At 41.0% G+C, this 24798-nt stretch overlaps 1 protein-coding gene across 5 annotated transcripts in view; it reads right to left on the bottom strand.

Moving 5' to 3' along the window:
- The window catches only part of LOC113037032 (leucine-rich repeat and fibronectin type III domain-containing protein 1-like protein), a 409870-nt gene that overhangs the window by 130466 nt on the left and 254606 nt on the right, over nucleotides 1-24798 (bottom strand). For all 5 annotated transcript variants that reach the window (XM_026193741.1, XM_026193744.1, XM_026193739.1 and 2 more), the window contains one exon: nucleotides 7524-7612. The gene's annotated coding sequence lies outside the window, so the exon portion shown is untranslated. The remainder of the gene's footprint in view (nucleotides 1-7523; nucleotides 7613-24798) is intronic.

Here is a 24798-nt window from a genome sequence, read left to right as displayed (position 1 = left end):
ATATATATATATATATATATATTAGTGCTGTCAGTGTTAAAATGACGTTAACGCCACAACCGCATTAACACGGCAAATCTCCATGAGCGAGTTATCGCGGATCGCACGGCGTCAACGTGTTAGCTCGTTAATTAATACGCTGACAGCACTAGCACACACACACACATGTATATATATATATATATATATGTATATATATATATACATATATATATATATATATATACAGTATATACAGTCTATATATAGTCAGATGTACTTTGCTGTAAGATATTCAGCACCACAACTGTGTTAAGAATGTGTTTGGTAATGTAGGGCGACAATAATCACTGCTGCTCCATATCTTCATTTACATCTCTGCAGACGACCGTTTTTAACAGATGAATGTGCTGTGGAGGCAGAGACGACTGTGAGCAACGCAGGAAACACATCTTGATAATAAAAAGCTTGATTGTTCTATTGTTCAACCAAGAGTTGTGAAATCCAAACCTAGAGAATACAATACGAGCTCTAATAACAGTCTTCACAAATTTATCGCCTCCATTTCGTTTATTAAATCCTCCTTTATTTTCCTACCGCTTCTCTCCTGCTCGCTCCTCAATTCATTCATTTATTCCTCCCCTGTGGTTTCTGTTCTAAGCCAGTGGAGATGATGGTTTTAAGTCTCCGAGTGCTGGTCCCCATTAGCAGCAAACTAAAATCTGCCTCTCTGACTGAGATGCTTTTGTTCAGCATGCCTGCTCATCACTATTGTTCGACGCCGGGGCTCCTATTTGCAACCAAAAACCTCTAATGTTTAATAGCAAAGAGGCATCTTTAATGTGGCTACATGATATGGGAAAGAAAAGATCTGAATGGATTCCAAACGATGAGAAGCGAGCACAAAGTACAAATGAATACAAAGCGTACAAATGACACACAGAGAGACGAGACAGTGGGATTCACAGTTTCCTGGAGAAAACCTGTTATTGCTCCAAATCTCTGCAAATGAAAAGACAAAATGTGAAAATCAGCTCCAATCAAAATGGTTTCGAAGAAAAGATACTGAAACTTTTACAAGCGAATGTTCAAAAATGTGTTGTTTAAGATATATCAGTCTTTACTGTTTATGTATAATATTGGCATTAAAAGCTACATACAGTCAAAGTCATCGCTCTGTTCTGTATCTCACCGCAGCTACAGCTGCCCACCGTGTGGAGAGAATCCCAATTTGCAGTTTTAAAATTAGATCCTGCTTTAACGCTGCTCACGCCAGCTGATGAATGATCTTCATCTTCATTAGTCTTCATTCTAATAAGCTCTACTTCCTAGACACACTAAGCTACTATTAGCCAAACTGTAAACACTTGCCGTGTGATTAACTCAAACTAGCACGCAAAAGTTTGCATGTCCACAAAAGCAAAGTCAAGTTTAACACAACAATGGTGGAAAAAGTGGTCTTTGAATTGTTGAAGCCTGCAGGAAATTTAAATGATGTCTAAGCCGTTGTGAAAGATCTTTGTCACAAAGGGAAGCTGCTCTGGGATGCAGCTGAAAAACCCATTCAGTCAGCAATGAGGGGTTGGTTTTGTGCTTTGAATTGAGCAATTGGCAGTCAAATTGTCATTTGTGGATATTGACTGAATGCGTCGCTCCTCTCTGGGGAAAGAGACTCACTCATTTTGCATCTAAATTTGTTTACCAACTAAAAAGCAATCACATCATTAAAAAATGAATCCTGTGATACATTATATATGATGAAAGGCGGTGAAACACAATCCTTCCTAGAAGCTGAGGATTGTTTCCCTCAGCACTTACAAGCAAAAACACGAACAGGTGACAAATTAATGGAAATGAAAAGACAAGCTATGTCGGTGCTTGGTGGTTTGACAGACACTCGAAATCTCCCAGGTATTCAGATATCCGATGACGTTGCGTGATAATCTTCACCGTCATCAGAGCATTCAGTGGGGCCTCATGTCCTATCATCCCGGGAGAAACCATTCCACTCAGGACAGAATAATTGGTGTATATAATAATTTGACTTGCAATGACCGTTCTGTCTCAGCGGCCAAGAGAACCCAAACCATGGCAGCAAAATGCTCTCACTGAATAACACAACCATCAGATCCCCTCACTGTTGGTGTCAAGGGTTCAATCTTTCACCCACGTGGACTAGAGACGTTCCTTTTTCACAGGGTCCAATATTGTCCACAGTCGCGTTGCTCAGTAACTAAACCAGACTTTAAATACAACAGCAATGATTGGCTCTTTGTGCTGTGCACATACAAAGTCAGGTTAGTCCTCCCTTGCAGGTTTGCATTCACTCACGCCTGCATTGCCTGTTTACAACGTTCTGTTACAAATACAGACGAGAACATTGCTGCAACAGAGACAATATTTCAAAGAGGAGAAAACCTGAACGAAGGTCTAGTGAAGGCCTGTAAGAGTCTACTTGTCACACACATGCCTAGTCTATATTTTGGCATTTGATGACTCTGATAGCATAAAAGGGATTATTTCCAAGTTTCAAAGTTTGTACTAGCTAATAATAATCCAACAACCTATGAGGCGAGAAGCCTTTACACTCCCTTCCCTTCTCAAACTCAAAATCCCATAAGTGCTATTAGCTTCTGGTAGACTCATCTAAACACCATTAGCAGCCATCCACTATAAGTTTTCATTGCCTATAAAACCATTGTTACTGCTGAGAAGCTGCAGTGCTGGTCTGCTCTGCTTTATAGCTGCTGCTGCAGATGCTTACACTGCCCTTACCTCTGCTTTAAGAGGCAGCACACGTCCTTGAAACGCTTGTTTTGTGCTGGCAAACAGATGTGTCCTTGGTCAGCATGAGCCTAATATACAATATAAGGGTACACAACACAGGACACAGACAGGATACCTTCACACTGATATTCATGGTGCTATTATACCTAACCTTGTACAATGTAAGATGCTCCACAAAGAACTCCAGTAAAACAGACACCACATTGTAGTTAGTCCTCAGTTTTGGTGTTATAATTTACCCACACATGTCTTGAGTTTCATGCAGTCTCTCTTCTTTCTTTCTCTGCTTTCTGCTGTTTCTTGCAATCAGCAGTAGAGCTGAGTTTATTATTAAAGGGGTTAAAGGCAGGATAGAGCATGCAGGACAGAGAACAGCCAGCCACTGCAAGCAATTAACTGAGCTATTCTCACAGGCACACAATCTGATATTACATGAACTTCATGCTCAGTAGCTGGCAGGTTAAAAACAATTTGATGTCCAATTGTGCTGAAACGTGCACTCTCAAATGATGCTCAGTGAGGTCATTTATGTGAAAGATCAGGCTGCTGCACAGGTGTGAAAATGCTGCACATTATTATTATGTGGTGCCTACTCGAACTGAACCGGAACAGAGCACTGTGCTAATGCTCTGTTTATATCACAGGCAAAATGTGAAATGCAAGGTTTGCAGATCTAGAGATGAATACAAACTCATGGCTTTAATGCTGTCATTTTACTTTCCACTCAAAAGACCACTCACCCCAAATCCAAAGCACAAATGTCGCACACAGTTTACACTCTGAGTGCAACAGCAGGGCGCAGTCTGTACTCAGGGAGTGTAAACTGTAGTTGGGCTGAAGTTGGTTTGATTGGTTTGACACCAGATTCTTACTGGCCCAAAAGATTTTTCCATTCATGGCATAAAATCCTTTTTTTTCTCTCTTTTTTTTGTTTGCAGACTTTAAATCATTCAGTTCATGATTTAAAGTCTGCAATGTTTATGGGGAACTTCATTTGTAACCTTAGGGTGTGCTTTAAGGTGTGCCTGCCTCATTATGAGGATGTAGGGTTTCCCTCGGGTCTCACTTATGTCCGAACCTCACTCATTGGTGAAAACACCAAGACTGCACCATCGAAGTAGCTCAACATGAGGCACCACGATGGAACTAAAGTAAAGGTTGGTATCGTCATAGTGGCTTTTATCTGCTTACAGGTAAAAAGCTCAATCAGCACTTCCCGTGCTAACAAACCCAACAACCTGTCTGTAACCGCTAACACGTTGTACCTGTTGTATGACCAGTTTCATGTTTTATACAACTTCAAACACTCATCGTGTCACTTTATATGTCTCAGTTTCTATCAATATACAAAACTCTCCCCTAACCCCCCCCCCCTTTGACATGCTTTCCCTAGCTACTTACCCTAACCATTAGCTAAACCTAACCATAACCCAACTGTAACACTGACAATGAAAACACATTTTGAGAAAAATGCCATCAAACTTGTGGGGGCGGCTGTTTTGTCCCCATAAGCGACCCCACAAGTATAGTGGCATGCCAATTTTCTGTCCACACAAAGATGTCTAAACATGTACACGCACACACGCGTACAAAAAACAGCATCATGCTCATCACTAGGGCTGCCACAAACGATTATTTTGATAGTCGACTAGTCACCGATTATTTATGCGATTAGTCGACTAATCAGATCATCATCCACTGGACGTAAAACTACAGCTTATTGCACCAGCAGCATCTGCTCTTATATAACTATCATTAGCTTACAGCTTTAAGCTTTTAAGGTGCTAACTAAAAATAAAGACAAGATGATAGTTTATTCAATTTTAATGAAATTTGCAGATTGTTTCGGTAAAGTTTAATAAACTCCTTGCTATCTAAAATATAACAGGACACCGGAGTATATTCTCCAGCATCTCACACTTCTGATAATCAGCTGTCTGCTTGACGTTTATTCAGCTGTGTAAAAACTATAACTTTAATCTCAGCCAAACCGATTTACTCAGGAACAAATAAAATACTAAAAAAAAGCCAAACAATAACATTTTTAATTTATCTAAGTGACTCATATATATTTAACCTGAGTCACGAAAGACGGCGGTGGGTTTGAAAACAATTTGCCGGGAGTCCTGTGCTCTCACGGCGCTAGTGACCTAGCCCCCGGCTAGCTATCGAGCTAGTGGGTAACAGACATCTCCGAAAACGTCGGAGCGCTTTTGAAAATATGCGGTGTCTTGATAAACTGAGCAGATATTTGAGGTTTACACAGCTACATTCTCGCCTGAAAATATGTTAAACGTTTATTTTGTGACCCAGAAAGAATAATAAGAGTAATATTAAAACTAACTAGCTACCGCCATTGTTGGAAACTAAGCTGGGCCGCGCTATGAATTCTGGGACACAGCTGCTTCTTCTTCTCCGGGGTTTAACGGCAGCTGGCATCCTTGTACATGCTGTGCTGCCATCTTCTGTTTCAGTCCGTTATTACACTCTTAAATCCTGCTATTATTCCTGCGTCTTTTGCGATCTTACAAAGCTTCAAACGACACGTCGACTATTAAATCAGTCGTCGACGATTTTGATAGTCGACGTAATCGTGACTAGTCGAAAAATCGTGGCAGCCCTACTCATCACACATTCTTCGCGTGCTCTGTCAATATACAGTGGGGCAAAAAAGTATTTAGTCAGCCACCGATTGTGCAAGTTCCCCCACCTAAAATGATGACAGAGGTCAGTAATTTGCACCAGAGGTACACTTCAACTGTGAGAGACAGAATGTGAAAAAAAAATCCATGAATCCACATGGTAGGATTTGTAAAGAATTTATTCGTAAATCAGGGTGGAAAATAAGTATTTGGTCAATAACAAAAATACAACTCAATACTTTGTAACATAACCTTTGTTGGCAATAACAGAGGTCAAACGTTTACTATAGGTCTTTACCAGGTTTGCACACACAGTAGCTGGTATTTTGGCCCATTCCTCCATGCAGATCTTCTCGAGAGCAGTGATGTTTTGGGGCTGTCGCCGAGCAACACGGACTTTCAACTCCCGCCACAGATTTTCTATGGGGTTGAGGTCTGGAGACTGGCTAGGCCACTCCAGGACTTTCAAATGCTTCTTACGGAGACACTCCTTTGTTGCCCGGGCGGTGTGTTGTGGATCATTGTCATGTTGGAAGACCCAGCCTCGTTTCATGTTCAAAGTTCTCACGGATGGAAGGAGGTTTTGGCTCAAAATCTCACGATACATGGCCCCATTCATTCTGTCCTTAACACGGATCAGTCGTCCTGTCCCCTTGGCAGAAAAACAGCCCCATAGCATGATGTTTCCACCCCCATGCTTCACAGTAGGTATGGTGTTCTTGGGATGCAACTCAGTATTCTTCTTCCTCCAAACACGACGAGTTGAGTTTATACCAAAAAGTTCTACTTTGGTTTCATCTGACCACATGACATTCTCCCAATCCTCTGCTGTATCATCCATGTGCTCTCTGGCAAACTTCAGACGGGCCTGGACATGCACTGGCTTCAGCAGCGGAACACGTCTGGCACTGCGGGATTTGATTCCCTGCCGTTGTAGTGTGTTACTGATAGTGACCTTTGTTACTTTGGTCCCAGCTCTCTGCAGGTCATTCACCAGGTCCCCCCGTGTGGTTCTGGGATCTTTGCTCACCGTTCTCATGATCATTTTGACCCCACGGGATGAGATCTTGCGTGGAGCCCCAGACCGAGGGAGATTATCAGTGGTCTTGTATGTCTTCCATTTTCTGATGATTGCTCCCACAGTTGATTTTTTCACACCAAGCTGCTTGCCTATTGTAGATTCACTCTTCCCAGTCTGGTGCAGGTCTACAATACTTTTCCTGGTGTCCTTCGAAAGCTCTTTGGTCTTGGCCATGGCGGAGTTTGGAGTCTGACTGTTTGAGGCTGTGGACAGGTGTCTTTTATACAGATGATGAGTTCAAACAGGTGCCATTCATACAGGTAACGAGTGGGGGACAGAAAAGCTTCTTACAGAAGACGTTACAGGTCTGTGAGAGCCAGAGATTTTCCTTGTTTGAGGTGACCAAATACTTATTTTCCACCCTGATTTACGAATAAATTCTTTACAAATCCTACCATGTGGATTCATGGATTTTTTTTTCACATTCTGTCTCTCACAGTTGAAGTGTACCTCTGGTGCAAATTACTGACCTCTGTCATCATTTTAAGTGGGGGAACTTGCACAATCGGTGGCTGACTAAATACTTTTTTGCCCCACTGTAACTGCAAACACAAACACACAGACATTAGCAACACGCATGTAGCTATCACTTCTGTGTGTGTGTGTGTGTGTGTGTGTGTCAGACAGCAACAAAACTGACAGATGTGCAACAAAGTACAGCAGTAACCTTCTAACCTGTGCTGGCTTCAGAATGACAGAGGCATTATGAGTGTGCGGGTGGTGTGTGTGCTGTGTTTGTCCGTGTGTTAGCCTTGTTAAAGATCCATTTCAATTCTGGAAGATTCAATATTTATCAAATAGAGACGCAGGTGTCTGCCTGCGGGATCTGAAATTACCACAGAGGATGAACGAGAAATGGAAAGAGAGGGAGGAAGAGAGAGAGGGGAGCTTCTGTAGCTTCTCCCCAGACCTCTGATCATTCCTATGCTTAAGTGGGTTTCAAGTGGTGCATTTAGAAAAAATTCAGTAAGAACAGTCATACTCTGGACCCCCGGTGGAAGAAACCATAAGTTACTCTGCAAAAGCGATCCTACCTGCTTCAGAGGGTTTCAGTATCTCTTCAACAATGTCAGCCTCTCACGATGAAGTACGGTAGCGATGTGATGACTCGATCAGGAACAGCCTGAAAAAAAAGAAGATTTTCATTGATTAAAAATCTTTTTTTGGTTAATTAAAATGAGAATTCAATGTCATGTAAAACCTTATCTGCCAAGTCTCAATGCAGGCTCAATCATCCAGGCAAGGAAGTCCCAAAAAGTTGATTCTGTTCACCTGGATATAGATATTTCGCGCATCCAGGTAATAATAATAATACTAATACTAATACTACTACTAATAATAATAATAATAAACAGTACAGTGTGGTGAAAGTGGTGAAAATGCTACGTCCAGATGAACAGAATCAACTTTTCAGGACTTATCTGCCAAGTTTTCAGGTTCTTGGCATCGATACACAAAAACCAACTGCAGTTACAAACAAGCTGCTTTTAAGCAAACACCTTTTGAGAAGCTGGGAAAAAATAACTTTTTCACAATAATATAGTTTCAGAAGATTTTTGACAAATATACTGAGGCTGGACATTTTATACCTCAAGAATAAACTCACTTATTAAAAGTAGCTACTACCTGTCTGCTCGGCCTCACCTCCATTAATCTGTGTCACTAATTATCATCATTATCAATTATCACTAAAGTCATAATTTAGCACTCACATCTTACACAAATATATTCCATTCTGGATCCAGTAAAATCGAAACAAAAAAACTGAAAAAGAGAATGAAACAACAGCACAAAAGATTAGGTAGAGTTGAAAAACAATGTATGATAATAATAATAATCTATTCATTCTCTTCCGCTTATCCTTTGTCAGGGATGCAAGGGGCTGGAGCCAATCCCAGCTGTCTTAGAGAGGCAGGGTACACCCTGGACAGGTCGCCAGTCTGTAGCAGGGCTAACACATAGACACAGACAATCATTCACACTCACATTCACACCTATGGGCAACTAACCTATCCCCACTAACTGCATGTCTTTGGACTATGGGAGGAAGCCACAGTACCCAGAGAGAGCATGCAAACTCAAAGATCCTGGAACGGTGGAATTGAACTTAGGACCTTCTTGCTGTGAGGCAACAGTGCTAACCACCATGCCCAATAATAACAACATTAATAATAATAATAACTTTATTTATATAGCACTTTTCAAAACACAGAGCTACAAAGTGCTTCACAGTTCAAATAACACTAACCTATAAAATCGAGTTTTCAGCATTCATAAAACAAACAACGTGAGCCGACCTGACTGTCTGAGGAAGGCTGTTCCACAAAAGCCTCAAAAGCACGATCACTCCTGGTCTTAAAATCAGAGCATCAAAGCAAAATGATGTCACAGTAGCTATAAAGTTAACATGGAGGTGATTTTAGAGCCCTTCATGGCTGTTGCCATAGTGGCCACACCATGTTACTACAATTTGATTCCATGACCCAAAAATAACTTTTCTCTTAATTTGGTTGATCGTGGCTCAAGAGTTGGCAGTTCATCTTGTAACCGGAAGGTTGCTGGTTCTAGTCCCGGCTCGGACAGTCTCGGTCGTTGTGTCCTTGGGCAAGACACTTCACCTGCCGCCTACTGCTGATGGCCAGAGGGGCCGATGGCGCGATATGGCAGCCTCGCTTCTGTCAGTCTGCCCCAGGGCAGCTGTGGCTGCAACTGTAGCTGCCTCCACCAGTGTGTGAATGTGAGAGTGAATGAATAGTGGTATTGTAAAGCGCTTTGAGGGGCCGCTATATAAATGCAATCCATTATTATTATTATTACTAATGTGAAAAAGGACTCTGTTTATCACTCGAGTATATTCCATCTGGTCTGCTGACATTTGGAAAGTATAGATGAGCTGTATGATTTTGCAGAGAGCCAGCAGGAAGTCAGCTAGCTTGGCGGGAAGAAATCTGATCTGAGCATGTTCTCTATGGGCTTCACTTAGAAAAAGCAACACTGTAGAAGCCCGTGTTACGTCATGGTACCAAATGGAGGAAGACTGGAAAGTTTTTTTTGGCGTCTGCATCATTGAGCAGCTGTCATTTGAATGCATGAGGCTTTTGGCTGTTTGTGAAGATAAAAAACAAACTCCGCAGCGCAGTATGGTGCTTCTGCATATTCTACCTTTTACAAGTTGAAAATTCACGTCGACTTGTTCCCTGCTCGCAATAAAGTGCAAACATTCAATAAAGATTGTGAATCGGGATTATGAGGTCACACATCAAACATATAGCTTTGTGTGATGTGACTGGATTAACAAGACAGAAGAAGATCTAAATGATCATGAGAGATTGAGGTCTATTCAGCAGTTAGAGATGATCCCCTTCACTTAATCTCGCTAACATCTGAATCAAACGCCACCCCTCGTCTTCAACACCCGACAGCTGCGCGTGAATAAAAGCAAAGCGTCCTCCCTCTCGCTCTCTCCCAGAGTGCTGATATCGATGATGGCACAGCGAGGATGTCAGCGTTTCACTTTTAAATGAGCAAGTCAGGATGCTAGAGTGTCAGCTCCAAAGGAAGCCCTTTGTACTGCAGAGGCCAATATGCCTGGTTAATGAGACTGTGGCTCAGACCCGGACAGTGAGGCCTTGTGGGAAGAATGCTGCCGCTCCTCTGGTCTTATTAAGATGAGAGGAGAGATAAGTAGATGGGAGAGAGTAAGTCTGTCCAGCCCTCCACTGTATATAATCTGTCTGCTGACATTGTGCTACATTCAACCGTAATTACGCTTTGGGAGGAGTCGTCATCCACAGTGGGAGACGTGATACTGAGGATAATCATGCTCATAATGATAACCAGAACTTTACAAGATCTGATCTAAAGGCGGCTACAGAGATTTTCAGCAACTGTTTTGAATGCCACACTGTGCAACATCGATTTAAAGACTCGGGTTTGATATATAAAGTGTGGATTGGCATTTTGAGCAAACTCACCACTGAGTATTTGCTCTCCATGATTGTTGGTATATACTGTAGAGTATGGACTGGACCTTCTGGCTGAGAAACTGTGGGAAATTACACATGCATGTGTCTGTGAAGGTTCTCAGTCATCCAGGTCATCGTAGTCAAAGGAGCTTGCAAAGAAAAGCGTCTGGACTTCTTTAAGTTGCTTGAAGACCAGAAAAGAAGACCAGACACCAGCGAGGGAGGATAAGAAGGACAGACGCAACAACATTGTCATCCCCTATGTAGCCGGTGTATCAGAAAAACTCAGGAGAGTTTTCTCCAAGCATGACATCCCGGTGCATTTCAGACCCAGCAACACGCTCAGACGCCTTAACGCCCACTCACATCCTGGGCCATCTGACCTCAGGAATTCGCATGATAAGGTGGGGCCAGGTTTCACAATGAACTCACCCGAAACTCTGGCTGATTGGGACCCACACCCAGTTTCACACCTTGGCTCAGGCGATTAGAGGATCATCAGGGGGTCCTTTTGTCCCTCTGTGGGGGGAAACTCCCACTAGGTTTATATCTGGGACTCTCCACCATTTGACCTTAGAACTGAAGAAGCTTCTCGGATGAGAGGTGAAACGTCTTCAAGCAACTTAAAGAAGTCCAGACGCTTTTCTTTGCAAGCTCCTTTGAACACATGCATGTGGCAGGGTAAGCCCACCATAAAGCATACCTGCTTAATTTTTTCCTTTTAACTAATAATAACCATAATTTATGAAATGAATGCCATGCTGCATTTAGTAAGACTAGAAAATAGCAACTGAGACCAGAAGAAAACATGTCAGAAATTACAGTTTTTTTCCATGGACTTCTGGAGTTGCCCCCTGGTCTTTACTTTGTCTTTACTTCTTAGATTTGGAAACTACATCCAGCTTTATTCATGCAGTCTGTGGTAAAAAGAAAGAAAACGCACAAATAGTTGCATAAACAATTTGATTTTTTGCATCCATCATTTAATGACTATTCACTTATTCAAACATCATGACCTTCTGTACGATTTAAAATGTAGATCTGCATGGTGATTCTCTAATATCTGCTGTTTCACAGCCTATGATGAGTGTGCACTTCCTTGTTTCCTCCGATGCTGCGTCCTACTTAACTTTCACGATAACACCTGGAGGACACATGCAAACAAACAATGTGCCAAAACTATTATTTGTTCTTCTTTGTTGAAAGAAGTCTTTCACTTTGCATTTTTTGCCTCCATTTATTCTATTCTGATTTTTTAAAGTAGTTCACCGTTGCACCAGTGTCACATTAATTAGTCCCACTGTGAGATCATTATTCTAACTTTTGCCCTTGATCAGAACAGGAGGGACTGTAACAATGGCCAACTTCTCTCATAGTGCAGCTGGAGTGGTGACCAATGATACCACCACAGTTCTGTCACACTGGTCATCTTTCATCATGAACAATGAAAAATGGCACAGTTTACTTTCAGCTTTATACATCTTTAATACATCAGATAAAGAGAATGTTATTATTTTTTCTTCAAAAGCACTGGCTTTTGTTCAAAGTCTATAATTTATCCATAATTCACTGATTACAACAAGTCCTTTGAAATTAAACATGACACTGGCAGCTTGCTCTCACCAAATAAAAATGATCTGTAGGAGTCCAGAATTAGTGGACCAGCCAGCAGCAGCATTTTTGCTCACCTAGCTTGGTGTGGGTTTGTCCTCAACATTACATTAACAGAAATAAAGTTAAAGCCACTGAACTGCTTTGGTAAAGGAATAAAAAACAATTTAGCAGAAATTCCACTGTTTACCTGATCAGTTCATTCATGTAAAGCTCCTCCTATATGGACTTTGTGGCTGTAAAATCTTATAACCGCAAGTCTTTTGTCTTTCTCCGATCATAATGACTATGGCCACTAGTTAAACAGAAACAATGGGTCACAATAAACTGCTCAAATAACCTAAAGAGTTGGAGAGAAACTTGCTGTGATGTGAGTCAATCACTCTGTCCAATTCAGTTCCAAATAGTCATGTTTGCAAGTGAATTGGCTACACGGACTGACTCCATTGCATGGACTTATAATTTGGCGTCTCTATTCATTCATTCATCTAACCAGTTTCTTCTGCGTATCCAGTTCAGCCTCACTGGGTTGACATCCCGCTGCAGGGCTAACACAGAGAGACAGACCACTATTGATCCTCATGTTCCCATCCACAGCTACTTTAGAATTATCACTTAACCTAAAATGCACGTCTTTGTATTGTGGGAGGAAGCTGGAAGAAACCCTGCAACGACAACTAATTCACTGAGGTCTAAATCATCATAGATCTGTGAATAGTTTTTGATATTTCTCACAGTGATTATATTGTTTGTTCCATGATTGTTGAGACTCGGAAGAACAATTTAAGAAAAACAAATTACATATTGTGATGCCTCGAGGTGGGGTTAGGGTCGACTTACACACTGAGGATTAATACGGCCGGAGCTTTGCCTCCATAAAGTGTGTTTCTCGACAACCAGCTGGAGAGTCTCAGAGTCTCCAACTAAAGACAGACCTGACACTCCACAGAGCGGATCTCTCTTTTTCTTAATGAAAAAAACATCCGTCTTCTTTCTTCTCAATACTTCCAACCAGCAAAACAAACACTGAGCAGTGAAAACTTCTGCTGGAAGAATACAATATTTTTTATAACCACACCAGTGTTGTTTGTCTACATGTCTGAACATATATTTAGGCAGCAATGAAACAGCGGTCATCGCTTGTAGCAGAAGGTTTACTGATCGTGGATTTCCATGATCCATGATAAGCTGATGGTGACAGAAACTACATCCTTGTTTCCTCGGCATGTTTTCAATCAATTCTAGTCCACTTAGGTTGTTTGGTAAAAATGTTTGTAAATCATTTCATTAAAAAAAGTCTCATCATTACCTCTAAAGTGATCTCAGTAGGATACCTTTATATTTATACTCTGGCTGATCATCAGAACAACTAAGCTGTAGTGCCTCTTCACCTCACTGTGCAATACCTTTTGTGCAATACTTTTGTAAATAGTCAACGGTGCAATAGACTCAATACTTGAAATGTGCAATTCACTTGTATTTTTATTTTTATTCCTATTTATTCTATTTATCCCCTTCGTATATTTTATTTATATTGTCTCTGTATTTATATATATGTGTGTGTGTGTGTGTATATATATATATATATATATATATATATATATATATATATATATATATATATATATATATATATATATATATATATATATAATATTCTGTAACTCTGTAACTTCTGTCGGTGCTGTGCTTTTTTGGAAATCGAATTTCCCAGAGGAACCCACCCGAGGGATTAATAAAGTTCTATCTAATCTAATCTAAAGAAAGAAAAATAAAACCAGTAGAACAGCGAGGATGACGATGCATCAATAATGAGCACTGAATATTATAAAAATGATTAATTTTTTATTGCATTATTATTGAAGATGAAGACTGGACCAACTGAACTGATTTGTCCAATCTGTCCATCCATATACTTCAATCCCCAGAAATAATTCAGGGGATTGATCGCTTGCAAAGAAGGGGTGCAAGCCGATGGCTGAAGGTGAATCTGAGGTTTAACCTGAGGTTTGAGCAGAAAACAAATCATGATTCACACGTTGCACTTGTCATTAGAATGAAACGATAAAGTCCTTAGCACTGAGCCATACAACCTCCAACAGCTACACCGTTGCAATGGAACATATATCAGGACTTTACAGATCAATTTGGCTGCTGAACCAGCCCTCTCGCTTGCATAAACAGCACATCTTTTTCCTCAAGATAATTCCACATGCAACAGTGAGCCCTGTTACTGGTTTTTTTGAATACTACCAGATCAGCCCATTTCTGGCTTCTCGCCATTGGCTACAGATCACTTTTAAAGCACATCGTTGTCTGTCCCCAAACTACATTCAATTCAGTTCACCAAATCTCAACAGTTGCTTCAAGCTCGGAGATTCATATTGTGAGGTAAACCCCATACCATAACACAGAGAAAACAATCAGATGACGAGTACTTGGTGACAATGGGAAGGAAAAACTCCCTTTTAACAGGAAGAAACTTCTAGCAGACCTTGGATCAGAGAGGGGCAGCCATCTGCCCAACCAGTTGGGGGAAGAGGGAAGAAAGACGGGACAAAAGACACGCTGTGGAAGACAGCCCGAGATTAATCATAACTCAGGATTAAATGCAAAATGCTGTATAAACAAAGCTGCTCTCTTGATGGCACTCTCACTAGGTGTTGGCTCTCTCTGCAGTATTTTATCACTTCTTGTTCCTGTTACACTCCACAGTGGTGTTCTGTATGGCTTCATTTGTGTAGCTTGCTTTATTACAGACCTTTAAATAAAACTTATTTTGTAGTGTAACCTTCAAGTGCTTTATCCAAAGTACAATTTCTGCTAAATCAGTTTCAAATTATATTCACTGATTGTATCTTTAGGGATTCACTAGCTTAGCGTAGCTGCTAGCGTAGCTCCTAGCCTAGTCACTAATCGCATGGCTTCCTCCTCTTTCTTGATCACTGAGCCTCCTTTAGTAAAAACAGTCGTGTAATAAATAAGGCTGGAGGCCAGGCTCAGTGAGTTGGACATATGGGTCCACACCCCATTGTCCCAGGCAGCCAGGAAACGGGTCAGCTGGGTGACGGTGAGGATGAAGCGTACCCTTAAATAACAACCCAGTATGCCACCAACCTGTTCACATTTGGAAATGTTCTGACCCAAGGCCAGAGCAGGCAACACTGAGGTAAGTGCTTTGGGACCATAAATAGGTGCAATAAAGATAGATGGCATTAAAATCCAGGGGAAAACAAACACTTTCAGGTAAGACAAAGATAATATTACTGCTGAATCAGACTCCAGATGTCTGTTTTCCTGACAAAGCTGCCACTGCAGGTCAAATGACCTGCAACAGCTGACAGGAGGACTTTATTTTAACACCTTTGTCACTGATGAACAGCTGCAAGTGAGACCATCCTCAGAAGAACCCCCCACACATTAGAATATTCCAATGAATAAAGCAGGCCAGTGAAAGACGACTAGTGGGAAAGGTGAAGGAGAAGAAAGGAGCAAGCAATGCAAAAAACAGGACCAACAAAGGTTTGCACTCAATTAGAAAGAAGGGATGGATTATATGGTTGGAGAGTACAGCTGTCCCTTAATGGCTGAGCAATGAGAAGTCACTTTGTGGAGCAAGTTCACGGACAGTCATTATCATCTGCAGGATTGCTCCCCGCGGTTATTCGATAGTTTCTGCATGAGGCTGGAAATCCCGGGATTATTTTGTGAGGGTGAACGTCTTAACTTTGCAGCTGGGCACTCACTGACCTCAGCTAACGGCATTCCCCCATCACCACCACTAAAAAGAAAAAAATACATTTTATTTGCTTTAATTACCCGTTTAACTTACACGCCCTCGTTTCATTTCAAGACAGCGTGAAAGTCTCTACAGCACACTGCAGTAATTTATGATCACTCCACTTTCATCGTTTGTCTCCTCGGCTGTCACAGCAAGTGGGAAATGCGAAGTCAGAGAGGCGAGACAGGGAGAAAAGAATATAGCGACTACAGTTGATAACTCATTAGCCCAGTGCAAATACATCAAAAGTTTTCAAACAAGTGTTAATTAGTCTAAAACCACCGATGGACAGACGGCGACTGAAACCAAATGTCTAATGTACAGACACAGAGCAGTGACAGAAAAAGACAGGACTTAAGATCATTCAAAAGCAAATGAAAGAAACAGAAAAGACTTTATCGTCTCTGGATAAAGTGCAGAAGAGGAGATCAGGTGGTGTGGGAAGAGATTTCCTTTTAGGTTTATGTGAGCTTTTTGTTTCCAGTGGTCGGCTCACAGAATGAGCAGCAGGTCTGATGACAGCTTTCTGATCATTTTGGTCCAGTTATAGCAAACCAGCAACAACGTTATTGTTGGAGATGCTGTTGAATTATAACTGGGGAGAGATTTGGAGGGATAATTGGTAGCCAGTTGGAATGGTGCTCACTCATTACAGGTTATCCTGTTGCTTTGTAGCATATAAAAGCTATGTTTGAGATAAATGTCACTTATTATGTTTCCACCTACAAAAAAATGCATTTTTTTAATGAAATTACTTATAAATGTGAGATTAGTTGGCTGCTTGAAACAAAACCTACTACTTGACTGGTAAGGTCTTTGGTTGAGTGCAGACAGCAGATGATGGATGAGTCACTGGATGAATGGCCAGGATTAAAGGGTGCTATTAATTAATGTGTGGAACTGATAGATTGATCAAACCGTTCTGCCATATTTCTTGGTGTTTAACAAACATGTGCTGTGTTCTCAAATGGAACAAGGAACTATAAAAAAAAGAGAAACTTTGGAATAAAGTGCTCTCATCACAGCGATGACAACTCAGTCTAATTCTATTAATAACCATCATCTAGCACCCTGATTAAGTCACTAATCCTCTCTGCTCTCAGCTCCGCTGATTAACGCAGGATCACACACAGCAGAAACACGCTAAGTCTGACAAATTTACATGTGTTGTTCCCAGTCTTCACACATGCTGAGTACAGATTGAAGGATCAAAAGCCCATGTGTACAGAGCTACGCCAAAGTTTAGAAGATGCGTCAAAAAGAATGCCATGAATAATTTTTATTCATGAATTGAAATTTGAAAACCTAAATCAAATCAATATTTGCTTTAATAACGACACCAGCCCCCTTAACACTTGTGCAGTTTTTCGAGGTACTTCATTCCCGCTGGCTGTATACTTGAGGACATCATAATGCTGTACAGTGACTTTGGGATTCGATGCTTCTGTGATAGATGCAAATCTAAACTAAACACCTGAAGTGCCAAAAACATCTGCACATTGATCCGCATCTGTCAACAGGTGGCATGTTAATAGAGTCGCACTGTGTTCTTCTTTATGAGGTTCAAACTAGCATCAAGCTCCAGAGCTCCAGAGTGAAGTCAGCTCGGGGGGGCCAATCACCAAAGACTCCTAAATGTCCAACTTTACAGCACAGGCATGTTTACAGCCTGCTATGAAACACAGTGTAGGTCTAACTTAGCTCATTTCTCCTTTCATAACAATTGTAAAGAGAGTGAATATTTTTCATAACTAAACAATGACTATAGCAGTAAAGTCTAAAGCTAGGGCAAGGCTGGCATTACTCATTGAACTCAAACTTTTGGGACAGTTATTTGAGAAACAATATTGGTTGGTTTGAGGTGGCTAGTTTTCAATCAATCAATTTATAAGCACATTTAAAAAACAACACAGGTTGACCAAAGTGCTGAACATAATAAAAAAGTAAAAAGTAGAACAAACACAAACAAAGAACAAAACAAAAAAACCAAAAAACTGTGTTTTCAGACGAGTTTTAAAAATGTCAAGTGTTGGAGCGATTCTAATTTCAAGAGGCAGACTGGTCCAAAGTTTGGGTGCAGCAATCGCAAAGGCCCGAGCTCTGTTTTTTAGCCTGTTTCCAAACTAGAAGCAACTTATCAGCTGACCTGAGAGTTCTATTCGGAGTATTTTAAGTTAACAGATCAGAGAGGTATGACGGAGCTAATCCATTTAGAGTTAAAAAAAAAAATCTTAAAATCAATTCTACAATGTACTGGAAGCCAGTGTAAACGAGCCAAGACTGGGGAAACATGGTCATGTTTACGAGTGCCTGTCAAGAGTCGGCCTGCAGCGTTCTGAACTAGCTGAAGACGAGAGAGCAGAGCCTGGCTGATACCAAAACCCAAGAAGCCTGCATCCACGTTTTTTGCGTGAAAATAACTAAGAGGAATGTAGAAACAAGACAGAATACACGCGTATGATAGAAGGCAAGTCAAATGATGAAGTTGCAAGGCAGGGTGGAGATGAGTGTTACTGCAAAGCTACCTGCAAAGCTGAAAAGAAAGGTCTAAAAGATGGCACCTCTGCTCTGAAGTATATTAGAAGATGGTAGCACTGACAAAAATGGAAGTGGATCTGGATGCAGCACAACTAATGATGCTAAGAGTTTGTTGACAGACAGGATTATAAATGTGTACATCTGAGGGTAAGCTCACAGTTTGGAGATGTACAGGAGAGGGAACGTCAATATACTGGCCTAAGGATGTTGAAGATGTCACTGCAAGGAAAGAATAAAGGCGGAAGACCAAAGCGAAGGTTCGTGGATGTGGTGAGAGAGAACAACCAGATGGTTAGTCTGACTGAAGTCAGTGCAAAGTATATGTGCAGGCCAATGATCAGCTGTGGTAATCCTTACAGGCCCACAAGAGAAAGACGATTTAGTATATCACTAAAGCACTTCTGGATGGATGCAAACTGCATTTCGTTGCCCTGTACCTGTGCATGTGCAATGACAATAAAGTTGAATTCTATTCTATTCTATTCTAGTACTAACTACTGTAGCATGTGTTTACGTGATGAGCTCGTGCACTTTATGGCTCCAGCAAGCTAGCTAGCATTATCTGATCCTTCATCACCCCACTCTCTCATCCACATCTGGTCACTTCTGGTTACAAAAAACAACACTGGTGTGACAAAAAAGCTATTGCTGAAGCTGAAACCAACGGGGGAAATTGCAGTGGGTATGTCTATCTTTCATATACAGCACATGGGTACAACGAGAACAATTTCTGAAATTTGTTGGTAAATGGCCTGTATTTATATAGCGCTTTACTAGTCCCTAAGGACCCCAAAGCGCTTTACATATCCAGTCATCCACCCATTCACACACACATTCACACACTGGTGATGGCAAGCTACATTGTAGCCACAGCCACCCTGGGGCGCACTGACAGAGGCGAGGCTGCCGGACACTGGCGCCACCGGGCCCTCTGACCACCACCAGTAGGCAACGGGTGAAGTGTCTTGCCCAAGGACACAACGACCGAGACTGTCCAAGCCGGGGCTCGAACCGGCAACCTTCCGATTACAAGGCGAACTCCCAACTCTTGAGCCACGATCGCTTTCATTGATTCAAACTTTGTGCAAGTTGCTGAGATTTTAACTCTTTTTGTAGTAGACTCATTTGATTTTCCAAGTTTACAAAAACTCATCCACACATCTGAAAACATCGGCGACATCACCACCATAATTGCTGTATCAATTTATTATGACATCGTCCAGATGGCATCTGCTGCATGCGCTCTGTACTCCCCAACAAATGTTGATCTTTTCATCTTTTAAGTAGCAAATATTTGACAAACTCATTCATATAAGGGAAAAAAACCTAAAAACTTGCCATTTGACCAAGATTTGACAACATTTCCAAAAATATTATTTTACTTTGACTGTTTTTGACTTCAGCATCATGAACAGTTTGACCATGAACAAGCAAAAATATGTCAAATGTCCATATATACAGTAGCAACAGCTCTTATATGGTGTACACATACTGGAGTGATAAAAGGAGGGACAGATAAACCGACGTGGAATTTGTGGAGAGAAGGCAAAGACGAAGAAGAGGAGGAGCAGAAACAGAAGGTGGAGACGCAAGGATGGCTGGATGGAGAAGTTAATAGGTGGAGGGCTGTTTTATCCTGAGAGAGAAGTGTAAATTCAGCAGGGAGGCAGCAGAAGTGCCAGACCCTGCATCTATTTGCCAACACACACACATACACATGCAGGCTATTAACGCTCCTGATTGGCTAAAAATATACAGCGTATAGACACGTACGGTGAATGAATGTATGCAGGCAGAAAGGATGCATTCAGGGTTGTTTGTGTAAGTGTGTGCTGGCAGCGTCTGGAGGCTGGCAGATGGTCAGAGCTGAGTCTCTCTCCCCTGTGGGTCCCTCATCTCTCTTCATCCCTCCCTCCCTACAGCTCTGCCTCCAGGGGCGCCCCGCCAGCATTAAGCCCCACCAGAACATCCCCCAGCTGGGCACAGATCTCCACCACCTCCTCCCTGCCTGGAACTGAACCCGCTGAACGTTTTTGGATAGAAATCTCACCATTTGCGCTTACTTTTTTTCTTTATCCATTTGAATTGAACATGGATTGAAGGTTAAAGCTGTCTATTAAACAGTAAAGATGTTTCATCACGCTGGGAGCAGCCAAACATTTTCAAATATCCATGGGCATCAGTTTCAAAGGAAGGCTGTTTTCTTTGATTCCTGGTGGATTTGATTCGTGACACGGACTTAGATTTTCATTTTCACAACTGAGCTGAGAGGTGAAAGGAGCTCAGGTGTCACATTCAAGGATATTCAGCTCTTTATAGGGACATTTTGTTGGAATCACACCCACAGACATCTAGAGAATTAAAATTTGTTTTGAACTGTAAAAACTAAAAAGAAGTTTTTAGCTTTTGTTGCGGGTCATTTAGATTGTTTCTCATGTTACAGACTCATAAAAGAAACCAAAACAACATCCAAGGTAGTCCTATTTAGAAAAAAATATTTGCAGCTGCCGAAGGCCACAAACAGCCAGACTAAATACAGCTGTTTGATGATTCTCTCACACTGTTTGTGAACAATCACAGCATAAAAATAGAATTCTGAATAAACATTCATCTGCTCTAAACCCAAACAGCTCCATTATTGACTAAATGACCTCGACAACAGTTGCAGCAGCCAATGAGCGAGGCGGATAGAAGGTCAGTGACAATTTCAAGATCGAAATGGCTGAACTTCAATAACAACACAAAATAAGCCTTTAATGCAAAAATCACCTCACACTAACATTTTATCTACAACTGTTCAGCTGATACGTGTCCATTTACATTTAGGTCCATAAGTGTGTGGACAATAACACAATTTTTTTGTCATTTGTCATATCACCTCGTTCATACTCTGTTATTGACAGGGACAGGGAGCTAGAGACCCGACATCCAAGTATTCATCCCTGCAAATTGTCTGCAGATAGGAATGTGAACATCTCTATCTGGTCTTTGAGTCTGATGTCTTTAGCTGTTTCTGGGTCAAACAAACACTGCGGCATCACTGAGAGCTACAAACTGTCTAAATTCTTTCATCTTTAATAAAATGATCAGCGTTGCTGGCATCCATGAAAACAGAATTTATGAAGTTTAACGGAGTTAGAAATTAGCAGGAAGTTAGTTTCCATTTAAAGATGATATATCATGTTCTGACAGAGATTTCTGAAAAATTAAACGTACAGCTCTGCTAAAACTTCCCACATAAATGAAGACAGAAAACTAAACAGCAGTGACATTTGTAGGGTTACTGAAGTTGGGCTAGCTAGTATGTAATTATGTGGTGGCTAGCGACACAGTTATGTTAGCATAACATTAGCACAGTGAAGCTGGAGGATGAACGTTAACTTTCCCACTCGATAAAAGTTAACGTGAGGGTTCCCGATGGTTAGGTACAAATGCAGTCGCATGGCAGGATGCTGTAAATGGACCAAACTTCAGTCAGGAGAACAACTGAGATAATCCATCCACAATACGAGGTTAGTCAATAATATACTGCTGCATGGTAAGGATTTAAAAACTGAGCTTTAAAACGTGCTGCCGTTGAACAGTGGTAATAAAAACAGAGAGAGGCCGACAGTGATCATTGACTGTTTTTAGGGGCTTGTTCAGATTAAATAGAACAAAGCATTAAAACATGTTAAAAACACAACTGCCTTAATAAAAGCAGAGTCGTTTGGACCCGGAAGCAGAGTTCATACGTCATAACTTAAAGACCAGATGGGCTCTTATGCTCACTGTTTGATGACATGACCTGAGCAGACCCCAGAGAACCTACAGATGCAGAAAGTTTAAACCCTGTCTTTGTTTCATCCATCCAAACACTTTATTTCAGAAATGTGTAAGTGCTTTTAGGTGAACTGTTTTTTTTTTTTGTTGTCTTTTGCAGAATCATATCTGACTTTGCTGGTCTCGAGTGTAATCAGTGGTTTGCTCGTTGTTGTTGTTGTTGTTGTTGTTGTTGTTGTTTTGCACATGCATAAGGCATCTGTGGATTATTGACTTTAGTAATGTGGCTCTAGATCAACTTTCAGGTAGAATTTTTGCATTTTTTAAATGAAAATTGTAAGTAAACAACTGTCGTTAAGGCTGCTTTTATATCCACAAATTAATATTGATTTTCATTCAACATACAATTGAATAAAAAAATTTAGCAGTAATATCCTCTGCTGCTAACTTGAATGGACGGCAGTCCTTGTTCTTGAATGCTGAAGTGAATCTACTCACTCGTGCGCACTAAATGTCAGTTAAGGGTTTTTTTCTCCACATTTGTAATATACAATGCAGTGTTTACAAGCAATTTATTATCCATCTCATCCTCACTTCCGCATCCTCCACCTGGGACACGCGGAATCCCCAGGGGGGGTTAGGCATCATCAAAAAGGTTTGTCAGAGTAAAGAGGAGACTTCAAGGGGACACCACAAAGGTATGAGAGGATTTTTCTACCAACACCCTTTAACTTACAGGTGAAACTGATTCATCAGCTGATCAAACAGGAGAGTTAATAATAAGATGGATGATTACAATACTGTAGCTCAGATAAACTACGTGTGGTTATTAAGTGTGCGTTCAACATGAATGATGAGCGAGTCACAAACAGTCTGTAAATCTTTTTTAACCCCAAATCTTTTCTATTTTTCATCTTCTTTGCTCATCCAGTGAAATACTTCTCGACTCTTTAGACCTCTTGGATGAAAAATGAGTCGCAGCTTCTCCAAATATTTGTCCAACACAGCAGCACTGTTACAGGTACTGTTACTCCTACGCTATCAGTTTGAACCAGAAAAAAGCATTTGTCATTCTACCTGCAGCCTTTTGTTAACAGAATTTATAACTTTTTGAGGATTATCCTGTTATAGTGTGACACAATGATGCTTCAACATATCTGCTGTAAAATCAGTTGCGTTTGTTTGTCTATTTGTTAGCAGTCTAGTGTCCACAGTTTTCAAGATATCATATTGAACTTTTGGGTGATGGTAGATACCAATAAAAGCTGCAGCTGATTTAATTTTGGCAAAAATTGGGTCAAGTCAAGGTCACGCCCTTTAGGGGGCACTGGGCTCTCTGAATGTTGTTGTTTTTAACAGGCAAACTCTTAATCTGCAGATTATAAGACATATACGATGATGAATTTCATATAATCATCTATCAGAATAAGCTGATAGATGAATAATCATCTATTAGCTTTTGCCACTTTCATAGTTTTGACCAGTTCGAGCCTTCCAAGTTGTTGTGTTCATCATTCGTGTTAAATGGTGCTTGCATAGGTCATACGTGTAATAAAACTGTGCATGGCTGGTGTGGCTGTTTGGTTAGATTTGTAAATTTCATGGAATCAGGTTTCCTCAAAGCAGAAAGAATGCTTCAGGAGATTGTAATTTGCAATCTGTCAAACCATTTACTGTATTTCTACATTTAGGAAACGTGAGTGGCATTAATGCTCGAGTTCTGAGACTGTCCTCCCACTGTGAACATTTATATACTTCATTTCATACTTTTATATTCTCTTCATTCCGTCACTGGAGTTAAATACTTTCTAATATTTTGTCTAGAAGCTCCTTTCTGACCTTCATTTAGCTGCAAATACAAGTAAAAATAATACAGACAGATGCCAGAAACAGACTGAGGCCTCTAAGATAACAGATACCAGAGCGAGGCTTCAAGGTCGCCAGCAGAAACCAGACATCATGTTACAGAGTGGAGTCATGTGGCCTGAGCCTTAGACTCCTTTCCAATAAAAAAGTAGAGGCCTTATCTAAAAGTCTTTATTGGGTTTGTATTAAAATTATTGGACAAACGTCTCTTATCGTGGCGCCTGAAAGCAGAGATGGCACTGTTACGATATCCTGTGGATCTCTATATGCAGATTGTGGTGTAATACTGGGATGGACAATACCAGCAGTGTGTTGAGCAATCAGCAGAGATGACACATACCTTCTGGCCAACATAAATAGAACTGTTGGACAGCTGAATGCTGTTTATCTGGCAGGATTTGGGTAACATTTGGGTGAAATGGCAACAACATGATTAATCATCTCAAAACCTGAAGAAAGTGAGTACTTTTTAACTTTGAACCCAAACCTTATATGACACTGTTGATAACTCAAAGGTGTCTGGATGACTGAATGTTTGTATTCATCAATCAGAGAAGCGCCAGTGGGACCTGTCACTCGGTCAGTCAGACAAGTCTATTTGGTACGAGTCTGATTCATTGTGGGTTACTGTGTCTGTTTGATGGGTGATTTCCTGGTTGACTGATAGTGTTTTGAATGACTGATGAGGTGGAGATTTGGTCGAGTGCGTCTGCGTCCCTGAGGTGATAAACTGAACCCATCCTTAGTTTACAGGCTGAATATCAAATTGGCCTTGTCTCTGGGTTT

The sequence above is a fragment of the Astatotilapia calliptera genome, chromosome 14 (assembly GCF_900246225.1).
Source record: "Astatotilapia calliptera chromosome 14, fAstCal1.2, whole genome shotgun sequence".
In the NCBI taxonomy this organism is placed as follows: Eukaryota; Metazoa; Chordata; class Actinopteri; order Cichliformes; family Cichlidae; genus Astatotilapia; species Astatotilapia calliptera.
Note: the sequence above shows the minus strand (reverse complement) of the source record. Positions and strands in the feature narration are given on the sequence as shown.